The following is a 13,514-nucleotide window of genomic DNA, read 5'->3' on the forward strand; positions in this document are numbered from 1 at the left end:
AAAAAATGTATACAACAAACTGATCTTGTAGGTCCTGTAGAGAGTAGGGTTCCACTGCGTGATAGGGACAGGAAAGCAGTCCATAAATTAATTAAGTAATTTTCATTAGTTACTTTAAGGACTGCTTTTCTGGTCTGATACTGCAGAGGAACCCTACTCTCTGCGAGACCTTTGCGGTAATTTTATCATATATATTCCAAGACATTCACCATTTCTCACATTACTATGATAGCTTCTGTTAACTTCTCCTATTAAATACTTTCTATAGGTGTAATATTTTTAATTTCTGCTTCCTTTTCTTCCAATTTCTTTTCAGTTCGACGTGTCATTTTATTTTTCAGTTTTCCTTATAACGATGGAAAGAGCCGTCACGAGGTATTTCTCTACTACTACTACTACTGTAATGTTTACAATTTCGTGAATCTGAAATTCGGCCAGTTCTGTCTTCTACTCTTCTGTGACTTCAGTTTGACAGAACAGAACCCCGGTACCTGTCCCCATCTCCTGACTGATAACTGCTTGGTCATTATTGGATTTTAGATAATGTAGCTACAAAGTTTAAACAATCTATTTAAAAGAAATCGAAACAAAAATGGCTGTGGCTTGTGATTCTATCGAACCACTCTTGAAAGATTTAGTTTCAACCTTAAGGCATGTCGAGGAAGTTCTATCGTACGTTGGGATATTCTACATCGGAAAGCTGACACTGGGTGCTTTATATGACATACTGGATGGTCTGAGAGTTCATGTTGTATCGAAGTTGTTCTCGCCGAAACTAAAGCAAAAATATGGCCAGTGGGCAGGTAAGGTTTTAAATTTCGGTAAAATTGTATTTACGGACGGGGAAACATTTCGAACAGAAAATATATGGTTTCCTGTTAGTAAATAACGTTATTTAACCAAATTTTACCTTTATTTTAATAGCAAACAAACAGAACAACCAGTTCGACTAACTTTGTTCGCCACTACATACTCACTAAAACTGGCAATGGGAATGAAGTCATATTTGTGAAATCACATTATTTACTACAGGAAAACATATATTTTCTTTTCAAAATGTTTTACCCTAAATATAATGGTTTTTGTTGGCAATCAGTAATGTTGAGCTGTGCACGCTAACGGCAATGGTTTTACCCTATATTTAATGGTCTTTGTTCGGCAGTGGCCTCGCTTTGCTCTCCGAAAATTAAAAACATCAAGGTCGGTATCTAATGGCAAGCGGTAATGTTGAGCTGCGCACGCTAACATCAAGATAACGGGGTGTCTGCCGTTTATGGGGACAGGGATATCTTTCTTATTACTAGCCAAATCGTATTTCATTATGGGGTTGATGTTCTTTACAATTTTCTAACATACCATAATATGATGTTAATTTATCGTTTTGACTAATAACACAATTTACCTTTACCACGGCAATATTTTCTAAGTTCAGCATGGTCCGTACGCAAGTCACGGGTAGCTCCTGCTTAGTTTCCAACTTTCCCGATAGACAGAGCCCGTGTCATCCCAGTCTAAGAAACGTTCGGTTTTACAAATTAATACTGTCCCGTCAATCTACATATTTACCCCTTAGTTAAGTATGTAGTTTTTAAGGACACGTCATGTTTAGTGACATTTGATACTGCTGGGATATTTATCATGAAATGTTATGTTAGAAAAAGGCCGTTACAATGCGTCGTACGCTGAAGCCACGGCCAACTTACTCGGTCGTAAAACTTCCCGCAATCATTGTTTCCTGCCTGATTATAATAACACCCGTTTGGCGGCGCTCGATTCGCATATCAGCTGGTCGCGCAAGCATGAACAGTTTTCGATGTTCGTACGTATGTTTTCGCTAATTCCAACAATTTTCATTTTAATCTCTTGTTAAGATTGTTATTTCTTTCGAAATCGTCCCAAAATTATGCCGAATACTATTTTGTTTTATATACAAACAAAGGTTAGGTTATCCAGCATCTAGTTAAGATATTTCGTCAGATAAAGCCAGTGTCAAACAAAGCAACCGAACTAACCCTTTCGTGGGCCGCGTGATTTCAAATTTTTAATCCCCCCCATGACCCGAGATTGACCTACAGCTGACCCTTTCCAACTCTAACCGCCGTGATGGATAGACCTGTTCCGTATAGTTTCTCTGTGAGTGATATTTTCGATTTTATCTCCCGTATTGATCAGATTGCTGCAATTAAGACCCTCAGATATATACATCTACGTGATTTCACTCGTGTTACCCCCGAATTCTTTCACTATTTATTTCGAGAAGGCCTCTTAGGGGATTTTAGAGGTACATGTAAAAAGTGTAAAACAGGTGATGTGGCCCTCATGCGTGATGGCTGCAATGTGGGCAATGAAAAATCCAATTATTTCTGGAGGTGTAGGAACCGCAAGTGTCGCCGAAAGTTCACAATGCGGCATAAATCATTCTTTGAGTGAAGGACCAAGAACCGGAGGATTTTGGTTTTAGCAACTACGAAATTTAAGGTAAGCCTGAGTAACCTATAATATGATCATGTGGATAAGATATAATTTTGAGTGCTGCCCAAAGCTTCTTTTCTGTAGGAGAGAGACTTACGAAGGGGGTCCGGGGGCTTGCCCCCGGGTAGGGGTAGTGACCTGGGAACTACTAGGATTGGTTAGGTTTGGTTTGTGGGGTTTGTATGTTAGCAACAGTGTTTGGGGGGTCGCAGGGGGGCGTCAGCCCCCCCGTTTAGTTCACGATGAAGGTAAGGACATGGCTTGTAGGTCAGGTTAGGAGGGGAATTTTGGGTTAGTTGTCCATTTTTCTCGCACATTTCCGACATCCATGACCAGAGGGTTCCTAGTATGTAGATTGTTGGGACAAGCATTTACAAAACCAGTGAATTTAATATTTCATTCCGTGATCATTCCCGCGAAAAAGAGCAGATTTTCCTACTTAGTTTCCAACTTTCCCGATAGATAGAGCCCGTGTCATCCCAGTCTAAGAAACCTTCGGTTTTACAATTTAATACTGGTTTTACAATTTAATACTGTCCCGTCAATCTACATATTTACCCCTTCGTTAAGTTTGTAGTTTTTAAGGACACGACATGTAATCATTCCCGTAAAAAGAGCAGATTTTGGACTTTTTTTTTACTCGATTTCAAGAAACATTCAGTTTTACAATTTAATACTGTCCCGTCAATCTACATTATTTAACAAATCATTCCCGTAAAAAAGAGCCGATTTCGGACTTTTTTACCTCGATTTTCGGCCGGTCAAAGGGCTGTCCCCATAAACGGCAGAGGCTCCAAGATAACTTTAATAATGAACTGCATTCACTAACCAGGTATTAAACTTAAAGTAAAAGTAATGACTTACTTAATGATCGGGACATCGAAGGTTGGGGATCATCGGGGTCTTCTGGCAACTCTTGCTTTATCGTAGGTGGCGGAGGGTAGAGGCGACTGGCAGTAAGGACATTTCGGACAATGTAACTTTTGGGGTGTCACGTTATGTTCTTTAAGAAAAATGTTAATTACATCTGGTGTACCATGGTAATTTTCATGAAACTTCCCTGTGGCTTCTAAGTACGGATAACTACAGCCATTACACTTTTGTATAGGAAGTTCTAGAATAGCACATGAAGGAAGTAGAATACGAACAAAGTCTTAACAGGGAAATAGTCTTGGGAAGGGACTGATGCGAGCACTTGAAGTGATAAGGAAAGGGGGAGGGGAAATATTAACCCCCCTGTGGAAATTTTCCATGCGTATGGGCACGTGATTGGTTAACTGAAACAGAACGGAATCTACAAAGTAAACGAATGAACTTGCATGGGAAACTTGTTCAGAGCAAGTATTTATGGGAAAACTGGGTCTGATAAGGTATTAGCAGGTGTGAAGGAAAAATAAAAAGTTAAAATGAAGAGAATACTAAATATTATTTAATGGTAATACAGTAAATTAAAATGTTGTAATAAGGGAGAAAATAGTTGAAAGGGGTATGGAAACATAGAGAAATATACAAGTGGGTATTGCATCAACGAATAAATACCAACGTTATTAGAGGGGTCAAGACACTTATTATACTTGAATAGCTAGGGTAAAAAATGTGTCCACATAGGTATTGCATAAACTTATGTCCATATGGGTATTCTGAAAAGAATGGGTACATATAATTATTATTATTATTACTTGCTAAGCCACAACCCAAGTTGGAAAAGCAAGATGCTATAAGCCCAGGAGCTCCAACAGGGAAAATAGCTCGGTGAGGAAAGGAAACAAGGAAACATAAAATATTTAAAGAAGAGCAACAATATTAAAATAAATATCACTTGATAAACTATAGAAACTTTAACAAAACAAGAGGAAGAGAAATAAGATATAAGATAGAACAGTATGCCTGAGTGTACCCTCAAGCAAGAGAACTCTAACCCTAGACAGTGGAAGACCATGGTACAGAGGCTATGGCACTACCCAAGATTAGGGAACAATGGTTTGATTTTGGAATGTCCGTCTCCTAGAAGAGCTGCTTACCATAGCTAAAGAGTCTCTTCTACCCTTACAAAGAGAAAAGTTGCCACTGAACAATTACTGTGCAGTAAGAAGAATTGTTTGGTAATCTCAGTGTTGTCAGGTGTATGAGGACAGAGGAGAATATGTAAAGAATAGGCCAGACTATTCGGTGTGCGAGTGTGTAGGCAAAGGGAAAATGATCTGTAACCAGAGAGAAGGATCCAATGTAGTACTGTCTGGCCAGTCATAAGACCCCATAACTCTCTAGTGGTAGTATCTCAATGGGTATTAAAAGGGTCAGATCAAGAAGAATACTTGAATGAAGTGGGTACAAGTGAGGAGGGTTTATAAGAAAATTAGTAATCCTTGCGTAAAACATAATATGCACACGTGGGTATTACATAAAATTAAGGGTACATATTATATAAGAGTTCATGGAAATTACCAAAGGTATCTTTTTGTAAATATATTATTGGAGTTAGAAAGAATATGACTGACTTAGAAGCCAGGCAGTTTTTTATGGAACATTTAGCAGAACATAAGAAATTGACTTTAAGATATACCGATGGCTCCAAATCCGATGCTGGCATTGGATTTTGAATATATAGTAAAGGTTTTAATTGTAGGAGTACTTTTCCTTTAATAGCTTCCATATTTACGGCCGAACTGTACGGCATACTAACCGCTGTTGAAAAAATAACATAGGAAGAGGGGGGATATTTCACTTTTTTTAGTGATGTTTGGAGTATCCTTCAAGCTTTAAAACTAAAGGGTTATTGGAATTAAAAACTTCTAAAGATTTTAGAATGTCTTTTTATTATTGGGCTGAGAGGTATAACTGTTCAATTTTGCTGGGTTCTGGCACACGTAGGTGTGTCCGGAAATGAGAAGGCAGATTTACTTGCAAAGAATGCTGCAGCTGAATTGCAACCAAGAAGGTATCACATTCTTTGGGATGATTGTTTACCCAACATTAAGAATTTGATTTCTGATAATTGTCAACAGCATTGGGATAGTTTAATTGAAAATAAAATACAAGAAATAACAAATTTTATACACCCCTAGATGTAAAACATGATGCCGCAAACGTGGGAGACTACTCTTTGGCGTCTGCATTGGTCACACACTGTTGACACATGAATATCTGCTCACTGGCCAATACCAGCTGTATTGCAACAACAGTTTGGTACCATTGACAGTGAAGCATTTGTTGACATATAGTATTGAAAGAAATAGATATCTGTTTGAGGCTCGAGGTAAGGATGGCAGGTTCATCCTTGCCAAGATTCTTGGACATGATGTGTTCTACCATGCTAGTGGTATTTTTAGCTTTATTTCAGAAGCAGGTCTTCTGAAATATATTTTACTTTAAAATGACATCTTTGCCTCTATGGTTTTAAGTGAATATTCTTTTATTCTTTATTCATAATAAATGATATCGGCATCAATGACCTTAGATGTCATAATGCCAGAAAACCTTAAATCAATCTATCAATGACCTTAATTGCTCCAAGGGAGCTCCTTCTACTTCCCAGTCTATTCATATAGCCACATATGGAGATTTTCTACAGAGCTTAGTTTCAGTCCTTGGAGGTTTTTAGCAGTCAGCTGCGAGAAGGATGGCCAGATTTCCTGCGAGTGTCGTCTTCTGCCGTCTATTGGGCGAAGCGATCAATCTTTTGTAGTTGGTGTCATGGAATTTTTATTGCCCCTCTCAGTACCACTATCCCAGAAATAGCAGAATTTTTGTTGTATCTCAGGGAGGAAAATCTCTGCACAGGATTGGCAGTGAAAGGCTATCGCTCAGCCTTAAGCCTTGTTTCTAGCCTGAATGGAGTTAACATTTCCTTCTCAACGAAATTGTCTTAACTCATACGAAACATTTAGCTTACATTCCCTCTGTCAGAAGTCAGACTGCCCACTTGGAATGTAGTACATGTACAGTACTGCAATCCTTGAAAGGAATTAGCCAGTCCTAAAATTATGACCTGACCCTAAAGACGGTTTTCCTGTTAACCCTGGCCTTTGCTGAAAGAGTCGGTGAGCTACATGGTCTGTCTTATGACGTCCCCGATTCAGAGGGACGGCGGAAAGTGACACGGCTTCATCCCTGAGTTAGTAGCCAAGACTCAAAATCCCGGCTGTAGCGGATCCTAGATTCGGGCCCTTCCGAATTGAGTCTCCGTACTGTAACAAATGACCCAGATCAACTGTTACTATGCCTTGTTAGGGCACTGAGGAAATACCTAAAGCAGAACTTCAAGCTTGTCCACAGGTCAATATACTTAGTAATCACAGGCAGGGTCAGGAGGAACATTACTAAAAATTCTATATCTTCTTGGATCAGGAAGGTGATCGTACCGGCCCTCCATTTGGACTCGACTCCACTTAACCATAGACCTAGAGCTCATGACGTCAGGGGTATTAGCACATCCCTGGTGTTCAAGAACAACTTCAATGTAATGCAGATCTTACAAGCGGGCGTGGGAAACGTCAAACAATGTTCAAAGTGCACTATTCGCAAGATGTAACTCTCACAGGAACCTTGACACATTCTCCATAGGTCCTGTGGTGGCTGCACAAAACGTGGTCAGTAACACCTCATCTCCTTTGTAGGACAAGTAGTACAGTAGTTGGTTGAGGGCAGGTGTTACCTGTAAGTAAGCCTAGAATGGATGTGCGAGTGACTGGGCTTTTCATCATTCATTCTTCCCCCTCTTGGGGCTTGAGCATCTGAGGAACTCTGTAAGCATACCTCTGACTGCAGGTGTGTACCATTGTCCCTAATGTATTCTGATAAATGCAATATATTTGCTTTGTCCCTAATCTGCCAGCGAGGTAGGAATCGGACAATGTCCAGGTCCTGTTATGTCTTAGCTGGTCAAATCACAATGTTTAGCTCTCACACCCTTGCACAAGTATTTTGGCTGTTATTTCTCAGTGAGAGGTAGCGAGGTGATAAGGCTCACTCTTCCACAGCTCATGCAAAGCTCAAGAATTGCACCCGGGGTCAGTGACCAGCCTGTTGGTTTTGGACTTCCACTCACATAAACAAGTGTCTCCATAGTGAAAAGCTAAAAGATTTCTATTTGGTCCCAAAACAAATTACAAATTTAGAAATACGGTAATTTATATTTTTCAATATTAAACTTACCCGATAATCATGTAGCTGTCAACTCCGTTGCCCGACAGAATTCTACGGGAGGGATACGCCAGCTATCACAATACTAGAAGGGGGTGTACTCACCAGCGCCACCTGTGGCCAGGTACTACAGTACTTCTTGTTGACACCTCCTCAATTTTTCCTCTGTCGTGCTTCCGGCAAGACGTTCTGGGATACGCTTATGATCTTGGAGTATTTTCACGGCTTTTGGTGAAGTATTTCTCTCAGATTTCGGCTGTCGCTTTACTGGAAAACTTCTATATTAGCTTAGATAGCTATTATTTAGTTCTGATTAATGGTTAACGATCTTTTTGCTTGTTTTGGAATCCCCACTTGGCTAACTCTTTGATTCAAGATGTCTGACATTTCACAAGCCCCACCCCATAGACGATGTAGGTCTTGTAATAGGCGTATTCCGAAGGCCTCGGTAGATCCTCACACCGCTTGTTCTGACTGTAGGGAAAGACCCTGTCAGTTGGAAGATCGATGTGAGGAATGCGCCGGACTTTCGGAACTTGATTTTGTCCGATTTCTTAAATATTCAACCAAGTTAGAGAGAGAGAGAGTTAGGAGGAGTTCTTCTCGCTCTTCACTTTTTTCCTCACCTCATGATCCCCTACCTTTTCCTCCCCCTGTAGTGGCTACCCCCGAACCTACTATTTGCCCTCAACCTGATATGTCTGTTGTTTTGCGTGCCATTCAGGCTTTAGGTGACAAAGTGGAATCGGTGGTTAGTGATCATAAGTCTCTTATGGCCGAAGTCAAGGAACTTAAGGTCAAGAGTGCAGTGGGTGGTAATAGTGCCAGTGTTGCGACAAGTGCTAGTGTCAGTGCAGTGCCAAGTGCTAGTGTCAGTGTCAGTGTGGTGCGTGAGGGTACTTCTGTGCGTGCCAGTCGTCCTCCCAGTCCGGGACCTCTTGCAAGCTCCCAAGCCCAGGGGAGAAGCAATGTCGAAGGGCAAAAGGGTTCGGCAGGCCTTGATCGGCGCACAGAAGTATCCTCGGTGGTTGCGGGCGTGTCTTCCAGAGACCGTCACTCCCACCCGCAGACGATTGAGCCCGTCTTTTACTCGTCTGCTGAAGAATTGTCAGGGAGGAAACGTTGGACTCAGGTCTCAAGACCTCTCAAACGCAGAGTCCAGACCTCAAGAGCTCTACAACCTGGCTGCAGTCATTGGATCAGCTCTGACTCGCCGCAGTCATCAGTTGAATGCACTCCTCCTAAGAGGAGTAAGGTGCTGCCGCAACAGATCTCTTCTGTTAAGGCTTTGCCTCAGCAGACCTTAGTGTCTGCCGACCCCAAGTTGACTCTACTGCAGTCCATGCAGTCACAACTTGCGGTCTTGATGCGTGAGTGTCAGGCTGAGAAGGTTACACCTCCTCCTGCGTTCGCTCCGCCTAACCGCAGTCCTGTCTGCCAGGCGTACGATGTTGAGGCTCCTCAGGATACCTTACCACGTACTGAGTTACCAGTTTCCAGCGGTGTGCAGCTACCTCCGCCTTCCTTAAGGCAACCTCAGCAATGGGAACAGGAAGCTTATACCTTACTTCCTCCGCTTCCACTTGCGGTTCCACCAGTGAGGCAACACTCTCTTGAGGTACAACAACCTCTCCCATCCATGAGGCAGACACCTCAGCTCTCGCTGCAGCGACCTCAACCCTCCTCAAGGCGAGAGCCTCAACACCTTAGCCATGCGCCTCAGGAACCTCAACTCGCGAGACAAGTACTGCGTTCTGCGCAGCCACTACCTCAACTCTCGCAGCTCACACCTCAGGAACCTCAACTCGTTCCTCAGGAACCTGCTACTGCGCATCCGCTCACCTTACAGCAAGCGCAACTCTTGAGTCAAGACACTCATGCCAGGAGTCAGCCTCCTCAACCCATGCGCCTACCTTCTGCTACTCCTTTTGACCAGCCTTTGCAGCCTGAACCTCAGGTTTTGCCTCAGCAACAGAGACTTGAGGAGGAAACCACAAGCGTTTTTGCTCCCGCTCGTGCAGATTCTGCTGTTCAGCATACCTTACCTCTCACTTCACTACACTCTGGTGATGAGGTTTCTGATGATGAGGCTGCACACCTGGATCCCTCATCAGACGTGGATGAATCCAAGTCTTCTCCGCCTCCTATTGACTTTCGTAAGGTCTTGGCTCTTTTCAGAGAGGTATACCCAGACCATTTTGTCTCTGCTACCCCCCGCTCTCCGCCATCTGAGTTTTCGCTGGGCATGCAGCCAGCCAAGTCAACTTATACTAAGCTCGTCTTTGCAAGGTCCTCTAAGAGAGCTTTAAGAATTTTAGGGGAGTGGTTGCAGTCTAAGCAGCAACTAGGAAAGACTTCCTTTATGTTTCCTCCGACTAAGCTCACTTCAAAAGCGGGCGTTTGGTATGCCACAGGAGAGGAACCAGGCTTGGGAGTACCTGCCTCTGCCCAGGCTGACTTCTCAAGTTTGGTAGACTCTCCTCGTAGAACAGCAATGAGGCGCTCTAAGGTTTGCTGGACCTTCTCCGATCTAGATCACTTCCTAAAGGGTGTATTTCGAGCCTTTGAGATGTTCAATTTCCTAGACTGGTGCCTGGGGGCCCTTAGCAAGAAGACCTCCCCTGCGGACAAGGACTCAGCCATGCTCTTAATGTCCTGCATGGATAAAGCTATTAGGGATGGATCTGGCGAGCTTGCTTCAATGTTTGTGTCAGGAGTGCTTAAGAAAAGGGAGCAGCTTTGTACCCTCCTTTCCTCCAGCATCACACCTTGTCAAAGGTCTCAACTCCTTTTCGCTCCGCTCTCTAAGTTCCTGTTTCCCGAAGAGCTTGTTAAGGACTTGTCTGCGGCCCTGATTCAAAAGGACACCCATGATCTTGTGGCCTCATCAGCTCGTAAGACTAAGGTTGCTACCTCAGTCCCCAGGACTTATCGCACCCCAGTGGCTGATACTCCTGCTACGAGGTTTATTCCGCCCTTTCGTGGTAGAGCCCCCAGCCGAGGAAGCTCCCGTCCAGACTCTTCCAGGAGCAAGTCTAGGAAAGGTTCCAAGGCTTCTAAAGGCAAAAACTGACTCTCCTCCTCTCCAGACAGCAGTAGGAGCCAGACTCAAGATCTTCTGGCAAGCCTGGGAAAAGAGAGGTGCAGACGCCCAGTCTGTCAGTTGGCTGAGGGAGGGTTACAGGAGATACCATTCTGCCGCAAACCCCCTCTGACCACATCTCCCATCAACCTCTCTCCCAACTACAAGGAAAAGGACAAGAGGCTAGCGTTGCACCAGGAGGTGTCGCTCCTGTTACAGAAGAAGGCAGTAGTTATAGTCCGGGACCATCAATCCCCGGGCTTCTACAACCGTCTCTTTCTGGTGGCCAAGAAGACAGGAGGTTGGAGACCGGTGCTGGACGTCAGCGCGCTCAATGCTTATGTCACCAAGCAGACGTTCACTATGGAGACGACGAAGTCGGTCCTAGCAGCGGTCAGGCAGGAGGACTGGATGGTCTCGTTGGACCTGAAAGATGCTTACTTTCACGTTCCTATTCATCCAGACTCCCAACCTTTCCTGAGATTCGTTTTTGGAAAGGTTGTCTACCAATTCCAAGCCCTGTGTTTTGGCCTAAGCACAGCTCCTATGGTGTTTACGCATCTGATGAGGAATATAGCAAAATTCCTCCACTTATCGGACATCAGAGCCTCCCTTTATTTAGACGACTGGCTGTTGAGAGCCTCCACGAGTCGTCGCTGTCTGGAGAGTTTCAACTGGACTTTGGACTTGATCAAAGAACTGGGTCTGTTAGTCAATTTAGAAAAGTCCCAGCTCATTCCCTCCCAATCCATTGTGTACCTGGGAATGGAGATTCGGAGTCAGGATTTTTGGGCTTTTCCATCGGCCCCAAGGATAAGCCTAGCCCTAGATTGCATCCTGAGCATGCTGAAGAGGAGCAGTTGCTCGGTGAGACAGTGGATGAGTCTCACAGGGACCCTTTCATCGTTGGCCCTGTTCGTCGAGCTAGGGAGACTCCACCTCCGCCCTCTCCAATTCCATCTAGCAGCTCATTGGGACAAGGGTTTGACGCTCGAAGCAGTCTCTATCCCGGTCACCAAAGAGATGAAGACCACTCTCTTGTGGTGGAAGACCAATCTCCTTCTCAGGGAGGGCCTATCGTTGGCGATTCAGACCCCCAATCTTCATCTCTTCTCGGATGCATCGGACTCGGGCTGGGGCGCGACCTTGAACGGACAGGAGTGCTCGGGAACGTGGAACGAGGAACAGGAAACGCTCCACATCAACTGCAAGGAGCTACTAGCAGTTCATTTAGCCCTATTGAACTTCAAGTCCCTCCTGCTAGGCAAGGTGGTGGAGGTGAACTCCAACACCACAGCCTTGGCTTACATCTCCAAGCAAGGAGGGACCCATTCGAGGAGCCTATACGAGATAGCAAGGGACCTCCTCATTTGGTCAAGAAGTCTAAACCTCACCCTAGTTACGAGGTTCATTCAGGGCAACATGAACGTCTCAGCAGATCGCCTAAGCAGAAGGGATCAGGTCATCCCCACGGAATGGACCCTCCACAAGAGCGTGTGCAACAGACTTTGGACCTTGTGGGGTCAGCCGACAATAGATCTTTTTGCCACCTCCATGACCAAGAGACTTCCTTTGTACTGTTCCCCAGTTCCAGACCCAGCAGCAGTTCATGTGGATGCTTTTCTGCTGAACTGGTCCCATCTCGACCTTTACGCATTCCCACCGTTCAAGATCATAAACAAAGTCCTTCAGAAGTTCATCTCGCACGAAGGGACACGGCTGACGCTGGTTGCTCCCCTTTGGCCTGCAAGAGAATGGTTCACAGAGGTACTACAATGGCTGGTCGACGTCCCCAGGACTCTCCCTCTAGGAGTGGACCTTCTACGTCAACCTCACGTAGACAGGTTGCACCCAAACCTCCACGCTCTTCGGCTGACTGCCTTCAGACTGTCGAAAGATTCGCTAGAGCTAGAGGCTTTTCGAAGGAGGCAGCCAGTGCGATTGCCAGAGCAAGGAGGGTATCCACTCGTAGAGTCTACCAATCCAAGTGGGAAGTCTTCCGGAGCTGGTGTAGAGCCAATGCAGTTTCCTCTACCAATACCTCTGTGACCCAAATAGCTGACTTCCTATTACATCTTAGGAATGAGAGATCCCTTTCAGCTCCTACGATTAAAGGGTACAGGAGTATGTTGGCTTCAGTTCTCCGCCACAGAGGTTTGGACCTTTCTTCCAACAAGGACCTTCAAGACATCCTTAAGTCTTTTGAGACTTCTAAAGAACGTCGTCTACCCACTCCAGGCTGGAATCTAGACGTAGTCTTAAGGTTCCTTATGTCACCTAGGTTCGAACCTCTCCAGTCAGCTTCCTTCAAGGACCTTACCCTCAAGACTCTTTTTCTCGTCTGCCTTGCAACAGCTAAAAGAGTCAGTGAGGTTCATGCCTTCAGCAAGAACATTGGGTTCACATCCGAATCTGCAACATGTTCTTTACAGCTCGGATTCTTAGCTAAGAATGAACTTCCTTCACGTCCTTGGCCTAGATCGTTTGAAATTCCTAGCCTCTCCAACATGGTAGGTAACGAGCTAGAAAGAGTTCTTTGCCCTGTCAGAGCTCTGAAATATTATCTTAATAGGTCAAAACCTATTCGAGGACAGTCAGAAGCCTTATGGTGTGCAATCAAGAAACCTTCGAGGCCCATGTCCAAAAACGGGGTTTCGTATTATATAAGGCTTCTGATTAGAGAAGCCCATTCTCACTTGAAGGAGGAAGACCTTGCTTTGCTGAAGGTAAGGACCCACGAAGTGAGAGCCGTAGCTACTTCGATGGCCTTTAATAAAAACCGTTCTCTGCAGAGCATAATGGATGCAACCTATTGGAG

General features: G+C 44.4%; 1 pseudogene; it reads left to right on the forward strand.

The window, feature by feature from the left end:
• Positions 1 to 406: 406 nt before the first annotated feature.
• The window catches only part of LOC137619490 (inactive hydroxysteroid dehydrogenase-like protein 1), a 74,128-nt pseudogene continuing 61,020 nt past the window's right edge, over positions 407 to 13,514 (forward strand).

Source organism: Palaemon carinicauda, chromosome 26, assembly GCF_036898095.1.
Source record: "Palaemon carinicauda isolate YSFRI2023 chromosome 26, ASM3689809v2, whole genome shotgun sequence".
NCBI lineage: Eukaryota > Metazoa > Arthropoda > Malacostraca > Decapoda > Palaemonidae > Palaemon > Palaemon carinicauda.